This window comes from Lepidochelys olivacea, assembly GCF_965140295.1.
Source record: "Lepidochelys olivacea isolate rLepOli2 genome assembly, chromosome: 4".
In the NCBI taxonomy this organism is placed as follows: Eukaryota; Metazoa; Chordata; order Testudines; family Cheloniidae; genus Lepidochelys; species Lepidochelys olivacea.
Genome location: NC_140414.1, coordinates 107,885,846 through 107,907,745, shown reverse-complemented (window position 1 = coordinate 107,907,745; position 21,900 = coordinate 107,885,846).

Sequence of the window (21,900 nt, the reverse complement as noted above, 5' to 3'; positions counted from 1 at the left end):
AAAGGAGTACTTGTGGCACCTTAGAGATACAACTTTATCTGAGCATAACCTTTCGTGAGCTGCAGCTCACTTCATCGGATGAAGTGAGCTGCAGCTCATGAAAGCTTATGCTCAGATAAATTTGTTAGTCTCTAAAGTGCCACAAGTACTCCTTTTCTTTTTGCAAATACAGACTAACATGCTGCTCTGAAACATGTAGTTCAAATGTTACATTAGGTTATATCACATTAAAATGTGCTATTGTATCAGAAATCATCTCCTGTATGCTTTTATTTGGTTGCTATCTGACAGAATCCAGATACCTTCAGAGAAACTAGATTCATGTACAGATCAAATCCATATTAGGTATTTGTTAATCCACATTTTTTAACCTGTAGTGTTGAGAGTTTAGTTCAGAGATTTCTTTTCTGTTAGAAGTGTCCACAGTATCACTGACAGGAAGAGCCAGGCAAGGAGCTGCATTCTTTACATGCCTTTAGGTGTGTAACAAAGCACCCATTACCACTGTATCTATCTCAGTTATAGAGTTTAGGAGAAGACTGCATGGTAGGGGAAGATTTCATTATCTCTTAAAAAAAATAAAGATTGTGGGTGTCAGCTTGGGCTGAACTGTTGCTTTACACAGGCATAAGCAGTCATGGAACTCTTATTTTCTTTATGTTGTATATTTTTTCCTTTGGCTTCAAGCTATTAATGCTGAATGCTATGCTGTTGTTCTAATTATTTGTTCCTTCCTTACAAATTGGGTGTTTTAAAAAATAACAACAAACTCATCTTCTTTCTCACCATGTTGGTCTTGACGTAAACTGAAAAAAGAAAAAAAAAAAAGACTTCCATTGACTGGATAGGGCCCAGATTCACTTATATGTAGTTGTGCTTTAGGATAAAGTTAAGATAAATATTGATTATGTATCTTGCTTCCTCACCAGTTGTCTTGGCTTACCTTTATAAACAGGGATGTGCTGGCTGCCCCTTCCCGCAACTCCCATTGGCCGGGAACGGTGAACTGTGGCCACTGGGAGCTGCGGGGGGCCATGCCTGCGGACAGTCAATGTAAACCAAATGTCTTGCAGCCCACCAGCGGATTACCCTGATGGGCCGTGTGCTGAAGGTTGTTGACCCCTGACCTAGGGGATAACAGGATTATAAGGAATAGCCAGCAAGGATTTGTCAAGAACAAATCATGTTAAATCAGCTTAATGTCCTTCTTTAATAGGGTTACTGCCCTAGTGGATGTGGGGAACAAGTAGACATGATTTATTTTGATTTTAGTAAGGTTTGTGACACAGTCCCACATGACATTCTCATAAGCAACTAGGGAAATGAGGTTAGATGAAATTACTGTAAAGTGAATGTACAACTGGTTGAATGACAATACTTAAACAATAGTTATTAATGGTTTGCTGGTGGGATTCCACAAAAGTCATTCTGGGTCTGGAACTAGTCAATATTTTCATTAGTAATTTGGATAATGGCATAAAGAATGCTTTGCAGAAATTTGCAGATGACACCAAGCTGGGAGGGATTGCAAGCACTTTGGAGGACAGGATTATAATTCAAAATGATCTTCACAAATTGAAGAACTGGTCTCAGTTCAGCAATGATAAGTGCAAAATATTGCATTTAGGAAGAAAAAAATTAAATGTACAACTACAAGATGGGGAATAACTGGCTAGGTGACAGTATTGCTGAAAGATGTCTGGGGGTTAATATTGCATCACAAATTGAATCTGATTCAGTGTGATGCAGTTGTGAAAAAAAATTACATCCTTCTCGGGTTTTTTAATAGGAATGTTGTATGTACGATAAAGGTGGTAATTGCCCTGCTGAGAACTGGAGTACTAAGTCCAATTCTGGGCAAACACTTTAAGAAGAGATGTGGAAAAAATGAAGACAGTCCAGAGGAGAGCAGCAAAAATAAGTTTAGAAAAACTCACTATATTTAGTCTTGAGAAAAGACTGTTCAGGGAGGTCTTGATAACAGTCTTCAAATATGTTAAGGGATGGTATAAAGAGGACTGTGATCAATTGTTTTCCATGTCCACTGGAGGTAGGAAAAGAAGCAATGGGCTTAATTTCCAACAAGGGAGATTTAGGTTAGACATTAGAAAACTTTATAATTTTAAGGGTACTTAAGTACAGGAATAGCTTCCAAGTTGTGGAATCCCCATCACTGAAGGCTTTTAAGAATAGATTTGACAAACACCTGTTAGGGATGGTTTACATAGTCCTGCCTCAGCTTAGGGAGCTGGACTCTATGAGTTCTAGGTCCATTTCTGCCTTACATTTCTATGATTAATGTTACAGATGGCACTAAAACAAGTGAAGTGGTTATGAGTTACAAGAAAGTAGCTGTTTTATAGAATATTCCTAGCAGATCAGGCAAACAAATTCAGAGGAGGAGTTTGAAATTTAATGTGTAAAGTGATGCATGTTGGAAGAAATTATGCACAAGCTAAGCATAGTTTAAATGGCATTGAATCAATTAGTATGCATATTAGATAGCACAGTGAAAAACATTAATAGGCTCATATGGTATGTTATGAGCAAGAAACTCAGAAATGGGCATTTTAGGCACATAAATAAGTACCCTGAATTTCAAAGGCACTGTGCATCCCACAACTGCCACTGAAGTTACTTCCCTACCCTGCTACAAGGGAGGTCTATTAATCCTGTTTTGACATCATTTCAGTACCAAATTTGAATGCAGACCAGAAGGCAGCCTGTCCTATAGCTTCATTTATTGTGGTAATGTCAGCAATAATATTTCCCCCAAATCCCATATTTTGAAACATGATTTTTAGGTTTAACCAAATGCCTACAGGTCAGCAATGCACCCTAATAGCTTCAATGTGGCAAGTTTATAAAAGGAAGGGTGGAATTTTTGTAGCACATTCAGGTTTGTTTGTTTATTTATATTGATTTATTTTCTTTAACAAAAAGGAGAGAATAATCACAAAAAAAGACAAAAGAACAACAACAACAAAGAATAAAGGAATGGTAATGGAGGCAAAGGAAATGAGGGAAGGGAGGCAAGGAGAGGAAAGAAGAGTGACATTTTGGTATTAATCAGAAGTTTCTAAAGTTAGCCCAATTCTTTTCAAAATTTTCTGGGGTCCCTCTTCTCTGAAACGTTGCCTTTAATAGGAAGGTCATCCACATCATTGTGCCAAGCTTCTATTCCAAAAACACAGTTCTGAGAAGTAATTTTTAAGGAGACATCCACAATCAAATTAATCCTCCTGCCTATTTCTAGCCAAGAGGATTATATCCAGTTATAGTCCCAGAACCACTCTGGCTCACATGTTTTGGGAGACCCACATCTCCAGCAGCAGTCTGTTTAGGCAAAGCCTATCCAGTGTAATCTATGTGGGGCCCAGTATAAATGAAATACAATTTTCTGAAATCCTCACATGCATGGGCTAGTACTGGTCACATTTCAAACACGGACATATCAGTTGGATGATGCAGGATATTGGGTCGTTCACCTTCAAGTACTCTGACTGCCAGACTAACTGAATTTTGTTATTGAATCTTGGTTTTATTTTTAAGGGGGATTATTTCCTTCTTAACATAAACCACTTTGAAACGATGTTATATGAGTCAGGATGTGGCTGGGGTACTCAGCCTGAAGGTTGAGCTTGGCCTTGGCCTCTTTGACCATCCTGAAATATTATGTGTATTATAATTTGCAAGTTATTGTTTAGTTTGATTATTCCTTTTTTTTTCAAATTTGTATGATATTTAATGTCCCCGTCCCCAGGACTTTTGTTTTTCTTCCTGTTTTCCTCTTTGTCAAGGTTCCTTCCCCACTCTGAACTCTAGGGTACAGATGTGGGGACCTGCATGAAAGACCCCCTAAGCTTATTCTTACCAGCTTAGGTTAAAAACTTCCTCAAGGTACAAACTTTGCCTTTTCCTTGAACTCTATGCTGCCACCACCAAGCATGTTAAACAAAGAACAGGGAAAGAGCCCGCTTGGAGACGTCTTCCCCCCAAAATATCCCCCCAAGCCCTACACCCCCTGTCCTGGGGAAGACTTGATAAAAATCCTCACCAATTTGCATAGCTGAACACAGACCCAAACCCTTGGATCTTAAGAACAATGAAAAATTAATCAGGTTCTTAAAAGAAGAATTTTAATTAAAAAAAAGTAAAAGAATCACCTCGGTAAAATCAGGATGGTAAATTCCTTACAAGATAATCAGATTCAAAACATAGAGAATCCCTCTAGACAAAAGCTTAAGTTACAAAAAGACACAAAAACACAGGAATATACATTCCATTCAGCACAGCTATTTTACCAGCCATTAAACAAAAGGAAATCTAACGCATTTCTAGCTAAATTACTTACTAACTTAAGGAGTTATGAAGAGCATTCCTGATCTGTTCCCGGCAAAAGCATCACACAAACAGACAGACCCTTTGTTCCCCCCCCCACCCCACCTTCCAGCTTTGAAAGTATCTTGTTTTGTTGGATCATATTAAAGAAGTTCTGTATTAAAATCACAAATGAGTTTGATTCCCCATAGTTCAAATTCCAGGGTATTACTAATTAAGAGGTCTCTTGGTTTTTGGTACTGTTTCTCTCCCTCTATGTGTGAAACTTGCAAGCTGCTAACTGTGTTAGTACATTCTAAGACAGAGTCTGTTCTCAAAGCAGTTCACAGAGAGAGAGACTCAAAACAATACTCTAACAACAGAAACAGCACCCAGAGACTCCCCACCCTTTTGTTGTATTAACAATTGTCATTAAAATAGAGATAGAGGATGTATGTGGATGGATGCTTGGTGTGGATAATAACTGAATGATCAGGGAGGTGCCAGCCTAAGAATCCAGTGTCCATCGGCTGAAGAAGGCGTCAAGTGGAAATAACCAGAGGACCCCACCCGGAGGGCAGACTGGAATCCACCCAACAGCCTCAAGAATGGGAGAACCAAAGAACAAGATAACATCTTGGAGCCGTCAGGAATGTGCTATCTGCTGATTGATTCAGCAACAGCATGATGAAGCAATTCCCATAGACTGGCATAGGAAGAAATTCCTATAAAAATAGACTCTAAAAAGTGAGAACTTGGGGGGTCTGATTCTGCAAACCAACTTCCAGGAGCATCAGATGAGCATCTGACAAGGCCCTGCTCCCTCCTCATGTCCAGGCCACCTGGCCAGTGGCTTGGCATGAGCAACTCTAAGGCTGGTAACTATGATAACAACCTTGCAGAACCTGTGTGTGTGTGTGTGTGTGTGTGTTTGTATGAATGAATGTGAGAATAAATATGAGATTGAATGGAATGTTATAGCTATAACTAACTGCTTACTATGATTCTTTCTGTATTCACAATAAATGTGGTATTTTGCCTTTTTCCCTTTAATAAGATCCTGCTGGTTTTTATTTTATTGGTACAACATTTTGGTGGAGAATTGTGAAAGGGGGAATATTGGTAAAAAACCTCAGTTATTGTAAATATTGGTGTGCACACCGCCAGCTCTAGTGAGCTAGGCATTTCTATTAGATTAAACCAGACCTGCTGGCCTCCGAGAAGGTAACAGGAGACCTGCTGGCCTCCGAGAAGGTAGTAGGGAAAACAGATTAAACCAGACCTGCTGGCCTCCGAGAAGGTAGCAGGGGACCTGCTGGCCTCCGAGAAGGTAGCAGGAAAAACAGATTAAACCAGACCTGCTGGCCTCCGAGAAGGTAGCAGGGGACCTGCTGGCCTCCGAGAAGGTAGTAGGGAAAACAGATTAAACCAGACCTGCTGGCCTCCGAGAAGGTAGCAGGGGACCTGCTGGCCTCCGAGAAGGTAGCAGGAAAAACAGATTAAACCAGACCTGCTGGCCTCCGAGAAGGTAGCAGGGGACCTGCTGGCCTCCGAGAAGGTAGTAGGGAAAACAGATTAAACCAGAGCTGCTGGCCTCCGAGAAGGTAGCAGGGGACCTGCTGGCCTCCGAGAAGGTAGCAGGAAAAACAGATTAAACCAGACCTGCTGGCCTCCGAGAAGGTAGCAGGGGACCTGCTGGCCTCCGAGAAGGTAGTAGGGAAAACAGATTAAACCAGACCTGCTGGCCTCCGAGAAGGTAGCAGGGGACCTGCTGGCCTCTGAGAAGGTAGCAGGAAAAACAGATTAAACCAGAGCTGCTGGCCTCCGAGAAGGTAGCAGGGGACCTGCTGGCCTCCGAGAAGGTAGCAGGGGACCTGCTGGCCTCCGAGAAGGTAGCAGGAAAAAATAGGTTAACTGGACCTGCTGGCCTCTGGGAAGGTAGCAGGGGACCTGCTGGCCTCCGGGAAGGTAGCAGGGGAAAAACGCATAGATTAAGCTATGATTTCAGAATCTAGGCTGTGTCACTTGCTAAGTAATACCAGCAGTGACAAAGAGATTGAAATATCCATGTTAAGATGTTTAAAAGAAAACAGGGTAAGCCAGTACTAGAGGGAGGAATGGAGTCAGAAGGAACTCCAACCTCACCTTTTGTTAAAGAAATTACACCTTTTAAACAAATCCTTCAAAAATTTGGGCACAGTCCTTGGACTAAACAAGCCCTAGCTGATGTCTGCACTATTTCGGACCTAGAGGATAGATTGGCTCAGTATATCCTCATATACAAACCTTCTAGTGCTGCCAACAGAGATGCAGCAGCAATTTGGTTGTTGTGGGAGGCATGTAAGGATTCTTCCCTCCGCTTGTCTTCATGTAAAGAGGAAAAGGCACAAATGGAAAAGGGAGCAGACAATTGGAAGGTGCTGGCTACAAATACCCAAAGCCAGCTGAAAATAGTGAAAGAGGCACTCCAGGAATACAAAAAGAGTGAAAAAGTTAACTCTGCAGAGGCTGGAGGGAGGCAGGTAAAGGGGGAGAAGGTCCTATGTACGGCACCCCCAGGCATAATTATAAAGAGAAAAGAGAGTAAAAAAAAAAAAAAGTTAACTCTGCAGAGGCTGGAGGGAATTAAGCAGTTAAACTTTGTATTTCACCCAAACAACTTTTAACCGAAAATGTTAAAAAGGAAAAGTGTTAGAGCATTCTTGGTTTCTTTGCAGCCATTCTGAAAGAAAAATGGGCCCTTTTCCAAAGGAATGTCTGTAAATTAGCCAGGCAAAAATAAACTATCTGATTAAAATCATTTGACTGGACAATTTAGTCAAATTTGCTAAAAGAACATAAGAAGGTTCTATTGGAACTTAACTGCCTCAAATGTATAAAGGGAATGTAAGATGTAAAAAACAGAGCAGTGTGGAAGGGATGTTAAGGAAAAGAAAATGTGTATGTATCTGTCTATGTGTGTGTAAATATGTAAAGTTCTAAGGACCAGTTAGTTTTGTTTTTGTTAATGCCACTAAAAATCCATTTGACTCTTTAATTCAAAGTTGCAAAACTGACAGACCTTTTTGCTAGACACAGGTAATTAGTGTTGTTTGGCTTTGGGATTTGGCATTTAACCCTTAAAAGGTAACTCAATGCTTTACAAAATTTAAAATGTTTTTAAGTTGTGGCTGCAGCAGGGCAGTCAAAATCAGGAGAATATATAAAAAAAAATTTTTTGGATTCTTTTTGTTTGTTTTTTGTTTGTTTGCTTTTGTAACAAAATAGCAGATGAGAGTTGTAGTAAAAAAAAAAATTAAAAAAGACAGTGCCTCTCTGAAGCAACAGCAGGGGTGAGGTGCACAAAACAAAAAGGAGCAATGTTAGAAACACTGAGTCTTAAAATGGCTCTGAGTAATCAGACTGTCACTTTGATAAAGGTACATGAAAACTCTGTAAGCAAAAAAAGAAATAGTTACACCTTATGTAAAAATGGATCTGGATAATGTTATAGAAGTTAAACTATGGAAGGAATGTGCATTTGCCCCAGAACATGTGCAGGGTATATTGTAGAAGGGGCAAAAGAAATGCAAACATACCATGCTACTTAATTAAAACGCTATTAGGGCTCCAAAGGGAGCCACAATAGGTTGGGTTTTCTTTTTCAGATTGCTGTGTGTTTTGGAAGCAGAAGTTAAAAGTAATCAAAACTCTGGTGAAAGTTGATTGTGTCCCTTTTAAGATAGAGTCTCTGAGCTGCTGATGGCTTTAAATCCAAAAGCAGGAAGTTTCTGTGAAAATGCAAATTACCTAAATGATAAAGGAAGGAAAGAACTAGCAGCACAAAGGAGCTGCAGATAAAGGACATACCTGGTCAGCAAACAAATTGTCTAAATAAAAGGCATGGGATAACAAGATAATTTTAATAAATTTAATGATAATAAGTATCCCTGTAACAACGTATAGTGTGTATGATTTTTGGAAAAATCCTTTAAGGTCGTATGGTAATGATGCTTCTCAGTTATTACCTGTAAATAAAACTTAAAGCTTAACACAGCAGGAAAAACATTATAAACTTGGTCTGCTGTATAAGAAGGAAAACTCAGGGATTTAATGACTAAACAGTGGGATAATTTCCCCATAACCCTTAAAAGATAAAAGCCATTGAAACCTGGCCTGCCTATAGAACAAAAACAGGAAAATATGGGGGCAATTTCTCTGTTTTGCCTGCAATCAGCAAGGGTATTTGTAAAAGAAATATTTTAAGCAATAATCTGCCACCCCAAAAGGGGTAGAAACATGTTCTTTTTGTCTTTCAGAAAATCAGGAAAAGCTGCCAGCTGAAAAGCAACCCAATACCATGAATCTACTGTCACAATAGAAATTGTGTTCTGTGTTCTATGTTTTGTCTTGTGTTTTGTGTTGTTGCTAGCACTGTTGTGTGCTTAAAAAAAAAATACTGAAGACCTGCAGGAACTTAAAAATAAATTAAGCTTTCTGTCCCAGCTACAGGACAGCCTGATACAAAAACAAGTACATGCCAAAGTAGACTTGGTCCAAATTGGTCTGGGTAACCTAAAAGGCCAATGGAATCTTTAGTAATGGCTTAATACAACCACATGGCTTATCCATAAGAAAAAAAAATATTAGAAATAGGAAACTACACAGGCATAGCTATGGGATGCACTGAAATGCAGATACTTGCACTAGCTACTTTGGAACACAAAATGTTCTGGGTCATATTGGGAAATATTAAGGGTTTGATGCATTTGTTAAAAAAGAAAGAGATCATTGTTTGACACTTATCAATATGAATGGATGCAATATGTTTCCACTATTGTAAACCAGACTTATTAATGGGAGAAATTGTTGTCAAAATTGCACACCAACAGTCCCTGGAGGCAAAGGTATTGAAGGTTAACCCACTCCCCATATTACACATGGGATCCTTTTGGCTACCCTGGACCTTGAGCCAGTGGGCTGGGGAGGGAGGGAAGCTATTGGACACTAGAGGGTGTACCGAATGGACTCCTCAAAAGTGGGTGTGCCTCACCTTGCCTGTTGCCCCAGAACCTTGTAGTAAAGATACGTCACTAGGATCATGTATGTGGCAAGAATTGGAATCACAAACTCAAATTGCCTCACAGTACTTTCTCTTGAATAGGCTACACAGAAAGTGACACTGACGATTATAAATCTTAGTGTCAAAAGGGGGATTATGTTGGATCATATTAAAGAAGTTCTGTATTAAAATCACAAATGAGTTTGATTCCCCATAGTTCAAATTCCAGGGTATTACTAATTAAGAGGTCTCTTGGTTTTTGGTACTGTTTCTCTCCCTCTATGTGTGAAACTTGCAAGCTGCTAACTGTGTTAGTACATTCTAAGACAGAGTCTGTTCTCAAAGCAGTTCACAGAGAGAGAGACTCAAAACAATACTCTAACAACAGAAACAGCACCCAGAGACTCCCCACCCTTTTGTTGTATTAACAATTGTCATTAAAATAGAGATAGAGGATGTATGTGGATGGATGCTTGGTGTGGATAATAACTGAATGATCAGGGAGGTGCCAGCCTAAGAATCCAGTGTCCATCGGCTGAAGAAGGCATCAAGTGGAAATAACCAGAGGACCCCACCCGGAGGGCAGACTGGAATCCACCCAACAGCCTCAAGAATGGGAGAACCAAAGAACAAGATAACATCTTGGAGCCGTCAGGAATGTGCTATCTGCTGATTGATTCAGCAACAGCATGATGAAGCAATTCCCATAGACTGGCATAGGAAGAAATTCCTATAAAAATAGACTCTAAAAAGTGAGAACTTGGGGGGTCTGATTCTGCAAACCAACTTCCAGGAGCATCAGATGAGCATCTGACAAGGCCCTGCTCCCTCCTCATGTCCAGGCCACCTGGCCAGTGGCTTGGCATGAGCAACTCTAAGGCTGGTAACTATGATAACAACCTTGCAGAACCTGTGTGTGTGTATGTTTGTATGAATGAATGTGAGAATAAATTTGAGACTGAATGAAATGTTATAACTATAACTAACTGCTTACTATGATTCTTTCTGTATTCACAATAAATGTGGTATTTTGCCTTTTTCCCTTTAATAAGATCCTGCTGGTTTTTATTTTATTGGTACAACAGTTTCCTCATTGGCCATTTTGGTCAGGTGCCAGCAAGGTTATCTTAGCTTCTTAACCCTTTACAGGTGAAAGGGTTTTGCCTCTGGCCAGGAGGGATTTTATAGTTCTATATACAGAAAGGTGGTATGTCTGACCCTGTGCTAAGGGCCCCAGACTTTGACAAACCATTCCTAGTAACCACAGATGCGTCCAAGCGTGGTGTGGGAACAGTTTTAATGCAGGAAGGACCGGATCAAGAATTCCATCCTGTAGTGTTTCTCAGCAAGAAGCTGTCTGAGAGGGAAAGCAACTGGTCAGTCAGTGAAAAAGAATGTTACACCATTGTCTACGCTCTAGAAAAGCTATGCCCATATGATTGGGGACGGCATTTCCACATGCAAACCGACCAGGCTGTGCTACAGTGGCTTCATATCACCACGGGAAATAACAAAAAACGTATTCAGTGGAGTTTAGCTCTCCAAGATTTTGATTTTGACATCCAACACATCTCAGGAGCTTCTAACAAAGTGGCTGATGCACTCTTCCATGAAAGTTTCCCAGAATAAACTGGTTAAAATTGTCCTTGAGATGTGGAAAAATTGTTAGTCTTTAGACACTTGGTAGTATATTTAGAGGTGCATGTGTCTTATTAACTCTGTTTTCTCCTAGAGCTCCAGGAAGAAATCACAGCCAGTGTTTCACCCTATCTGTGATTTGGGGGGCGTGTCATACAGAAAGGTGGTTACCCTTCCCTTTATATATATGACACTCTTTTATTCCTGTTCTGACCCAGACCCCATTCTTCCACTAGAGACTGGTTTCTTGGCACTGAATTGTTAAAGTCTTAGAACCATGATGGTAATTTGTCTAAGTCCACAGTCTGCTCCCCTTGGGGGTGCTGTATAGGGGAGGACTAGAGAAGGATATCTGAACTAATGTTCTACCATATTCCTAGCACATTCATGTTCTGCTGCAGTATTCTGTACCTTTAGTGACATATTTCACTAAACTGAGTAGGTTGTACCCCTCACTTAAGGGGGTTTCTCAGTTGCTAGAGATTGTGTGTTTTTATTTTTAAGAGGTGTAGGTGTAGGGGAGCCGGACAAATTTATTGCATTGGCAGTAGTGATTAATGTGGCACAACGTGTTTGGCAGTTTCTCCGCCGCATTTCCTGTTCTTGAAAATGCCCCTTGTTCTTCTCTCAAAGCATTCTGCAGGCTGCAAAGGGACAGACAAGTAGAGAGCATAGGGGAGAAAAAAGGCCCACACTGTTCATCCAGCCAGAGAGAGAGACAGTGGCTCCCTTGTGGCTCTTCCTTCCCCAAAGCTTCCCCCTTGGATTGGGAAGGAAAGATCAAGACAACCTCTGAAAACTCCCACACATGGACCATGGATGAGAGCAGAGCTTCATTCTCATCTTGGCTGGGAAGGAAAGGCAGTATCCTCACCCCCATGCCTGAGCTTCCCCATCTGCTTAGGAGAGCAGGCAAACACTAAGCCCACCTAAATCATTGTATTTTGATAAGGGAGAAAGACAGGTTCCCTGTGGATGGGCCAAAGAGAAGAACACATTTGAATCCTTCCTTCATTGCGACTGAGAGACGGATTGTTTCCTATGTACTTATATTCCAACCAGGAGAAAGGAAAAGTAGAAGAGAAGTAGAGTGATGCAACAGAGGAGAGCATTTTTAAGTGTATATTATTTTATATACACTTGTGTATTTAGCTTACTTAGCTATACCTTGAGTGTGAATTTACAATGCCACAAACATGGAATGAGGAGCAAGAACCTGTTCTGGTGAGTCTGGACCCTCCATTTAGTAATCTACCACTGATCTGCCAGGGGCACAGAAATGGCAGTAGGAGCTCGGAGGCGACTTCATATTCACAGCGGGGCCCCTAGAATGCTAAGCCTTCCCTTGACACATGGTACAAAGTATTGCATCCATCTCTCCCATTCAGGGCACATCTGCACTGGAGCTGTAATTTCCAGGTTGGGTAGACATACCTGTGCTAGCACACTAAAAATAGAAACATAGCCGTGGGTGTGGGAGGGGCTAGCTGCCTGAGAACGTTACCTAGGATCTCAAATAGGGTTGTTCTCAGGGTGGCTAGCTGGTTCTGCCACTCATGCTGCTGCAGCTATACTTTTCTATTTTTAGCATGGTACCTCAATGAGAGCTAGATGGTATGTCTACCCAACCTGGAAATTATACCCCCAGCTCCTGAATGTGAGCAATTTCCTTCAGTTGTGTTATCACTCAGTTGACTAAAGTTCAAATATTGTTAGTGTTCCTAAGTTTTTTCCATGTGAAAATCTCTCCGTTTATTAATCAGTGTAACCCTTCCATTGAATTCTGCGTGTGGAGTCCATCTAGGTGTTTTCACATCTATTTGATATTCTTGAGTGCTGCATTTTTCATTTTGGTGTCTGACTGAGCTGAAAGCTGTGTGAAGCGTGATGTAGCCCAACAGCTTCCTATTGGTTACACAGATGAAAAGGCTCAAGAGCACAAATTAATCCTTTCAAGGTGATGTGTACCATCACTACATTGGCTCAGATTCTTACCCTCTACATTTTATTTATTTATGGTTAACTAATAAAAGACTCCTTTTCTAAATTCCAACTACCTAAACAAGTAATTTTTCCACAAAAGTAAATACTGCGCTTGCCAGGGACAGAACAGGAATGGAGTCTTAGAACTTTTAGTAAGTAATCTAGCTAGGTATGTGTTAGATTATGATTTCTTTAAATGGCTGAGAAAAGAATTGTGCTGAATAGAATAACTATTTCTGTCTGTGTATCTTTTTTGTAACTTAAGGTTTTGCCTAGAGGGGTTCTCTATGTTTTTGAATCTAATTACCCTGTAAGATATATACCATCCTGATTTTACAGGGGGAATTTCTTTATTTCTATTTACTTCTATTTTTTATTAAAAGTCTTCTTGTAAAACACTGAATGCTTTTTCATTGTTCTCAGATCCAAGGGTTTGGGTTTGTGGTCACCTATGCAAATTGGTGAGGCTTTTATCCAACATTTCCCAGGAAAGGGGGGGTGCAAGTGTTGGGAGGATTGTTCATTATTCTTAAGATCCAAGGGTCTGGGTCTGTAGTCACCTAGACAAATTGGTGAGGCTTTTTACCAACCCTTGTCCAGGAAGTGGGGTGCAAGGTTTTGGGAAGTATTTTGGGTGGAAGGACGCGTCCAAACAGCTCTTCCCCAGTAACCAGTATTAGTTTGGTGGTGGTAGCGGCCAGTCTAAGGATAACGGGGGTAATATTTTGTACCTTGGGGAAGTTTTGACCTAAGCTGGTAAAGATAAGCTTAGGAGGTTTTTCATGCAGGTCCCCACATGTCATAAATATAAAGGGAAGGGTAAACCCCTTTGAAATCCCTCCTGGCCAGGGGAAAGCTCCTCTCACCTGTAAAGGGTTAAGAAGCTAAAGGTAACCTCGCTGGCACCTGAACAAAATGACCAATGAGGAGACAAGATACTTTCAAAAGCTGGGAGGAGGGAGAGAAACAAAGGGTCTGTGTCTGTCTGTAGTCGTCTTGGCCGGGGACAGAACAGGAATGGAGTCTTAGAACTTTTAGTAAGTAATCTAGCTAGGTATGTGTTAGATTATGATTTCTTTAAATGGCTGAGAAAAGAATTGTGCTGAATAGAATAACTATTTCTGTCTGTGTATCTTTTTTGTAACTTAAGGTTTTGTCTAGAGGGGTTCTCTATGTTTTTGAATCTAATTACCCTGTAAGATATCTACCATCCTGATTTTACAGGGGGGATTTCTTTATTTCTATTTACTTCTATTTTTTATTAAAAGTCTTCTTGTAAAACACTGAATGCTTTTTCATTGTTCTCAGATCCAAGGGTTTGGGTTTGTGGTCACCTATGCAAATTGGTGAGGCTTTTTATCCAACATTTCCCAGGAAAGGGGGGGTGCAAGTGTTGGGAGGATTGTTCATTGTTCTTAAGATCCAAGGGTCTGGGTCTGTAGTCACCTAGACAAATTGGTGAGGCTTTTTACCAAACCTTGTCCAGGAAGTGGGGTGCAAGGTTTTGGGAAGTATTTTGGGGGGAAGGACGCGTCCAAACAGCTCTTCCCCAGTAACCAGTATTAGTTTGGTGGTGGTAGCGGCCTGTCCAAGGTGTAATATTTTGTACCTTGGGGAAGTTTTGACCTAAGCTGGTAAAGATAAGCTTAGGAGGTTTTTCATGCAGGTCCCCACATCTGTACCCTAGAGTTCAGAGTGGGGGAGGAACCTTGACACTTACCCTCTACATTTTATTTATTTATGGTTAACTAATAAAAGACTCCTTTTCTAAATTCCAACTACCTAAACAAGTAATTTTTCCACAAAAGTAAATACTCTGAATATAGAAACTTCATTACCCCACAATCACATCACAACATAACCTATAAAATCAGTTAAAATCCTTAACAAAACCAACCACTCTTTTCCTCTGCTGCCAAGCAAAATAAAAACAAAGTTCCTCAAACCCACCCACTTCCCTGAAAAACTTGCAGCATTGCCCAAAAGTCAATGGCTCTGACCTAGCAAATCCAGTAAAAGAGTGGGGAAGAGGAGCTTGCTGTGTCATTGATTTGGCACAAAGACCTTGGACAAGTCACTTACCTTCTCTGTGTACATTTTGTTGCCTGATTTTAGGAGGTTAATGTTATTATTTTGGATAATATCGGTTATAGGCTAACCAGTTAATCTGATCAGAAGAGAATAAGGTTCTTGTCTCAGAATCACACTACACAGAGCTTGCAAGGACCCTCGGGGGTATTACAAGGATACTCACACTGAGCCTTAAAGACTTTTATTGAGATACATGGAATAGTACTCAAATAGTAATTATATGGTAAAATAATCAGTTACAAATGCAATAATATAGTTCTAGGGATATATGTGATATTATATACTATAAAGTTTGATTAATATACTCACACACTTCCTTGATGACCTGATGATAAGAGACAAAGGACCAGCCTCGCCTCTGGCATGCCAAAAGATTCAGGTCCAGGTTCCTCAATTCTTGAGTGAGAGGTGCAGAGCTTAGGAGAAGCTAAAGAGCTATCAAAGCTAACTTAGAGTTTTACTTAACTAACTGACTTAAACTTACCATTCAGAACTAACAGACTAATAAAAAAAGGAGCCTGAAACTTGAAGCATGAAACTTAGAAACCCTGAAACTTAGAAACCCTCCCTGCACCCCAACCCACTGCCCCAGCCCGGAGGCTCCCCCCACACACACCCAGCCCAGAGCCCTCTCCCACACTCTGAACCTCTCATTTCTGGCCCTTCCTCAGAGCCCTCACCACCTCCCACACCCCGACCTGCCCAACACAGTAAAAATGATTGATGGGGGGGAGCACAAGCAGTGGAGGTAAGGGGGATGGAGTGAGTGGAGGCGGGGCATCAGAGAGGCAGGGGCGGGGCCTCAGGAAGGGGCAGGGCCTCAGGAAGGGGCTGTGCAGGGGTGTTTGGTTTTCTGCAATCGGAAAGTTGGCAACCCTAATCTGTGCAGTTGTGGTACTTCCCTTGAGTAACTATGCTAAGAGTTAATCTGGTGCTCTGGATCTAATAAGATCAGAGTTGAAGAATGTGTTGAAATACGCATGATGGATATTTAACAGGCAATGAACGGCGGAATTATGACATATTAAAATATGAATGCATCTGAAAAGAAGCTAGAAATCTAATTGTTGGGCTAGACATTTTAGATCATTTTTGTATCATGTACTCAGACAGAATTCACAGATTCATTCTGTTGCAACTTAAATATCTAGCACTCATGCTTAGAACCCCTTACTTATATAAGTAATCTGATAGACATCAACTACTTGAATGAATAATGGGATGAATAACTGCATACCTATGGACCCAACCCTGCAGTTCTTAGGTCAGAAATACTATTAATGCTAATAGAGGTTTTGCTGGTGTAAGACTATAGAATGTGACCATATGTTACTTTATTTTACCTTTTTAGGCTGCTTACGCTTTTTTTTCCCTCCCTGTTTCTAAAGGCTTATTTTCCCCCACCCTGTTATTATACTTTATGTTGCTTACATTTGTAAAAGAGAACATTTGTACTAGGGAGAGAGGTAATTTCAAAAGAAAAATTTTTCCATTGCAACTTCTTATAAGATTTCCCACCCTAAGCCTGGGACTCAGAAAGATAACTTCTGCTACATTTTGTAAATTTGAAGATTAAGCTGGAAGATATTCCAGGTGCTATGTGAACAAATCCCCTTTAGTCTTGAACAGAAAAAATGTGGAAGCAATATTGTCATTTAATATAGCTGTGAATTCATTGCTTTAACCCTTTGGCTGCAAGAGTCAGCATGTCACAAGACAACATATTAATGTCCTATTGTAAGCACTGATACATGTCTCAAGTCAGCAAAAAAATAGCCACACAAAGTTGTGTCAAATCAGTTAATATATTATTTATGCTGGTGGAGTGAACTAGCAGAGCAAGCACCGGACAGGGACTGAAAACATCTGGGTTCTAATCTCAGCTCAACAACTGACCTTCAGTGTGACCTAGGGCAAGTCACTTCACCACCTATGCCTCAGTTTCCCCATCTGAAAAATTGGAATTATATAAAGTGCTTTGCTATCTACGGATGAAAAATATTACCTAATAACTGGGCATTATTATTAAAGAAACTAATCAATTTTCTGCCCAGTTACTAATTTAAGAAGATAATTACTATCATTCTGATGGATTCACACCACTATGTGGTACTTCAGATTGTGTCTTCATTAACTCTATCGACCCCATATCCCAGGGTTATAAATTGTGTCCTTATCCTGCAATGTTATATATATGGAACTAATTCCTATACCTGCAGTGAGCCCCAGCGAAATCAATGGAAAAGAACATTTTCAGTGTACGGTATCAGTCTTATTTTCAGAGGTGCTGAGCACCCATAGCATCAGCTGGAGTCAGTTGGAGGTGAGGAGCTCAGCATCCCTGGAAATCAGGGTTTATGGATGGGATTTTCAAAAGAACTCAGTAGTGACTTAACTATTCCCATTGAAGTAGATGGGAAAATTCACACTAACTATAGTGGGAGCAAAATTAGACCAACATAGGGCACTTTTGAAAATGCATTCTATATTTTAACTCAGGCCCAAATCTGCTTCCCCTGCCGATATCAATTGGAGGTTTTGCCATTTACTTCAGTGCAGCACCAGGTTTGGGCCCCTGTGGATGGTTAGAGTGACAATCTCTATATTAGGGTGCTTGATCATTAGCAGAACAAGCTGTTCTAGTTGTAGACCTGAGTGGACATGAGTAATTGGACACAGGTGATTGGGAGATAGGATTAAGGAGGAAAATGGGTCAGCAGGCTGGAAATGGAATGTCTGCACTCTTTAAGATGGGGGGAACACCCAGGGAACCATTTACAATGGACAAGATAGCCATGAATAAACTATGCCTAGAATATAAGATGTGGTGAAGAGTAAGCCACGCATGGACAGAGTGTGCTGTACAGGGATTGGTTCCTACAAAGTGGTCAAGCCAATCCCAAAATGTGTGATGCAATGTATAGTAAATACAATTTAATGTGTAACTGTATATAAAGAAAAAGGTTTTTTGTATAACTTTGGATATGTGGTATGCCATGTACCCACCCCCTGATCAACTCAAGTGTAGTTTGATTGTACTCCAATAAAGAAACCTCAGTGAGAAGTGAGGAGTGGAGGTGAGTTCTTGTGAACCAACTGGAGGGCTCAGAAGCCACCTCAACATACCCCTGGGGGATAAGGTCTCAGAGGCTACCTCAACACTAGTGAAAGATTCAATAGCAAGGGGGACAAACTTTAATTTTTCATCTGCTAGTTGCAAGGGTTTGAAAGGTGATATGATGGCACTGACACGGACGTGCCAAAGTAGTAATAATTCATTTAATGAATTTTGTTCCAAATATCAGATTTCAGAATAGCAAAGAGATAAAGCTATTCGACCCCAAGCAAGCTTTCTCTGAATCAAGAAAGAGAGTTGCTGTGAACCTGCCATTGGATTATTGTGGAGGCTGATTGTTTTCCTGGTGTTGGCAAATAGCCTCAGATCTGTGAATGGAGAAAAAGATAAATATTGTTTCAGATCCAAGGCAAGAAATTTAGTTTTCATACAAAGATGAGATGGGTCTAATATAGTCCTAGAGGTAAACCACAGAAGCATTAAGAACTGGATTAGGTTCAAGATAGTTTTGACACCAAATCAAGGCTTAAATTTGGATTAGCAGTACCTTCGATCTTGTGAGCTCTTTTCATGATTTCCTGCCCCAAAGTGGCAAAAATGTAATAAAAGCTACTGATCCTATGAAATTGTTAGCTATCTCGAATGATGAAATCTCCCAAGAACTGTTGTGAGATTTCAGCCATATTCACCGTGGAACAAGAAAATATTCCCTTCTGCTTTTATATAAGCAATCTGAAAGCAAACTGAAGTACATAAAGTCAAAAATTCTTGGATTCAAGATCCCAATTTTGGTCAATCTCTAATTTCTTCATTTTCTCCCAGGTAAACCATTTTGGGAGAACAAGGTTTTCAGAAACATTCATAGCTCTTTGGAGACGGAGACTGTACTGAGAATCCTCATAACAAATGGTTGCAGCAGTGGGGAGAAATTAGTTTCTGAAAAACCTTCAAGTCTTTGTTTTCCCAGCAAGGATTTGTGGTAATCCAAGGTATCTGACTGTGTGTGACAGCATATTTTGGGCAGCTGTTTGGAGAAAGCTCTCTAAAATCCTGATGAGAGCTGTTGTGAAAAATTGCTTAAATAAGTCACTGATGCCCAGAGGGTCATTTATTATTTCATCACTGTTATTTATTAAAATGGGGATTGTTGTGGCAGCTTTTTCATCACTCATTTTATACACCAGGAGTCTGCTGGCACAGTCACACAATTCATAATGTTGTTTTACTCTGGACATTAGAAATTCAATTTTTCCAGAGAGACTGGAATTTATTGGCACTTGAACTTGGCAAGGGAGTTCATTCAGGAGGGACTTATAATGGATCAGGGGTCAGATTTGTGCAGTTCAAGTTCTTTTCAGGTATTTGCTTTGATAATTTATCCATCCCTCACCCCTTCATATTCCCATCCTCCGCCTGCCCCCCTCCGCTACCACTAGAGTTCTTACCTTCTCTTTTCGGAGGCATATTTGCTACATTCCCTTTTCAAGGCCATACTTATAGGATAATTGCTGCATTGCTAAGTATGGTTTTAGGAAAGGAACAATTCTATCCTTCGTAGTCCACACAAAGTAAGATTCCTGAGGATAAATGTGTTAAACCTCCTTCTTTTACTTTGTTTTTTAACTTGACATAAGGGTCAGTAAATAAGTATGTGACTATGAATGAGATCTGGGAGGAAAGAACATATTACATATTCAGGCCTCTCAGAAAGCATCTATTTATATTTAAGGACTAAGGACTTGATCCAACTACCATTAAATCTCTGGGAGTCTTTGTTGACTTAAATGAGAATTGGATTGTTCCCTCTATAAGGATTCTATGAGACTGAAGACAAAGTTCCAGTCCCTCCCTAGTCTATCTTGGAGACCACAGGCTCTCATTAGAGCATCTGGTTGTCTTGGGACATCAGCAGTGATGAGTTATTTAGATTTCTTTCAGGATAACAGGAATGCCAAGGTACCCGGACTGAATGACAGCTTAATTTGTTTCTGACTCCTTCCCTCCAATTTCTTCTAAGTTTTTCTTTCTTATGCATAAACTACATTTTGCTATTTCTCTTTTTCCCTAAACTGAGTAGAAAACCCAGAGAGAATCAGATGAATGTACATGGCCAGAAGACAACAAAAGGCTCCAAGGAGAGATTTTACTAAATCACAGCTACTAACTGGCCTTTCATTAGGTTACCCTTTTATGCTAGCTAGATAAAAATGCAGTCACCTGGACTTGCACCTCACACCTCACGGTTGTCCAAGAAGTAATTTAGGACACAATTTGTCCCTTCTTCTCTAACCAGTTATGTTGCTGCAGCAACATCTTACATGGAACTAAACAACACTTAAAGCAAATGTAGAAATCGAAACAACGTAGCAGACACAGGTTTTAATTATACTGTAGCAATGAATAGACTCATCCACCCTTTGAAACATAGCTGAGGTTAACATTTTGGGTTTTCTGTCAATGTTTTTCATATATTTGCTGACTTAAAAAACTGTACTTCCTATTATTTTAGATACAGGAAATGTGAAATCTAATCCTCATTGGAGTAAAAGAGAGATTGATCACTAATTTCAGTGGTGCCAGGATTTCACCCTAAGATTATCTGCAGTACAGGAACTAATTGTGTTCTCCAGGTGTTTATTTACTGTCAAAATATTCAGTATTCTGAACACATTTCTCTGCCTAGTTAATTGCTTCTTTGCTGGAAAAAACTGTCTTCGCTTTTTTGTTTGTTTTTAATTGTCACTATCGTTCACTACTGCTGTTACACAACTAATACAGAATTTTAAAAAATATATATATTTTACAAAAAAAGCCTGAAGGACTGATATGTAAAGGATCTTACTTCCATATTTACATTTTTAAATGGCCAGAGGTCACTTATGACCACGTGCACCATGCTTTCAGCACTATCAGCTGTTTAACTCATGTTAAAGGAAAGGAAATTACAGATATAATTCAAGTAACAACAATGTGGTTGCTCGAACCAGCAGGAGTTAAATCTGAAACTGTCTACTTTTTTTTTTTTAAAAAAAAGGTGGCAATAATAATAAATAATAGATTTACATTTTAGGATTTTAGAAGTATTTTACAGATGGGAAAAGTGAGGCTTTCAGAGGTTTTTGGCCCTGATCCTGAAAACAGCTGTGAATGTGCCTAATTCCACTGTTTTTAACAGGACTACTCACATACTTGAACATTGGTATAAAATGTTTGCTGCTTTAATCATGTATTTGTGTTTAGAGACCATTATTTGTAGAATTGAGAACACAGATACTTAGGAACTGGCTAACTGAATCAAGCTGACAGTCCATCCAGATCAATATCCCATAAGAGTGGGTTGGGCCAGATGCTTCAGAAGATGGCATAAGAACTCTGTAATAGCTAGATGTGGGATAATCTGCCCCTGTATTTGGGTTTCAGAGTAGCAGCCGTGTTAGTCTGTATCTGCAAAAAGAAAAGGAGGACTTGTGACACCTTAGAGACTAACAAATTTATTTGAGCATAGCTCATGAAAGCTTATGCTCAAATAAATTTGTTAGTCTCTAAGGTGCCACAAGTCCTCCTTTTCTTTTTGTATTTGGGTGGTCACTCACTGCTAGCTCTCCTTGCATCTAGGTTGTGGAACATATATGTTGCTGCATCGGGTTCCCCCTGTCTACTCTGCAATTGCCTTTCTTCTGGTAACTTGGCCCTCCAGACAGGGCACCATTTAGTCCACCCCTTCCAGAGTTATGAAGTCCAAAAGCACCAC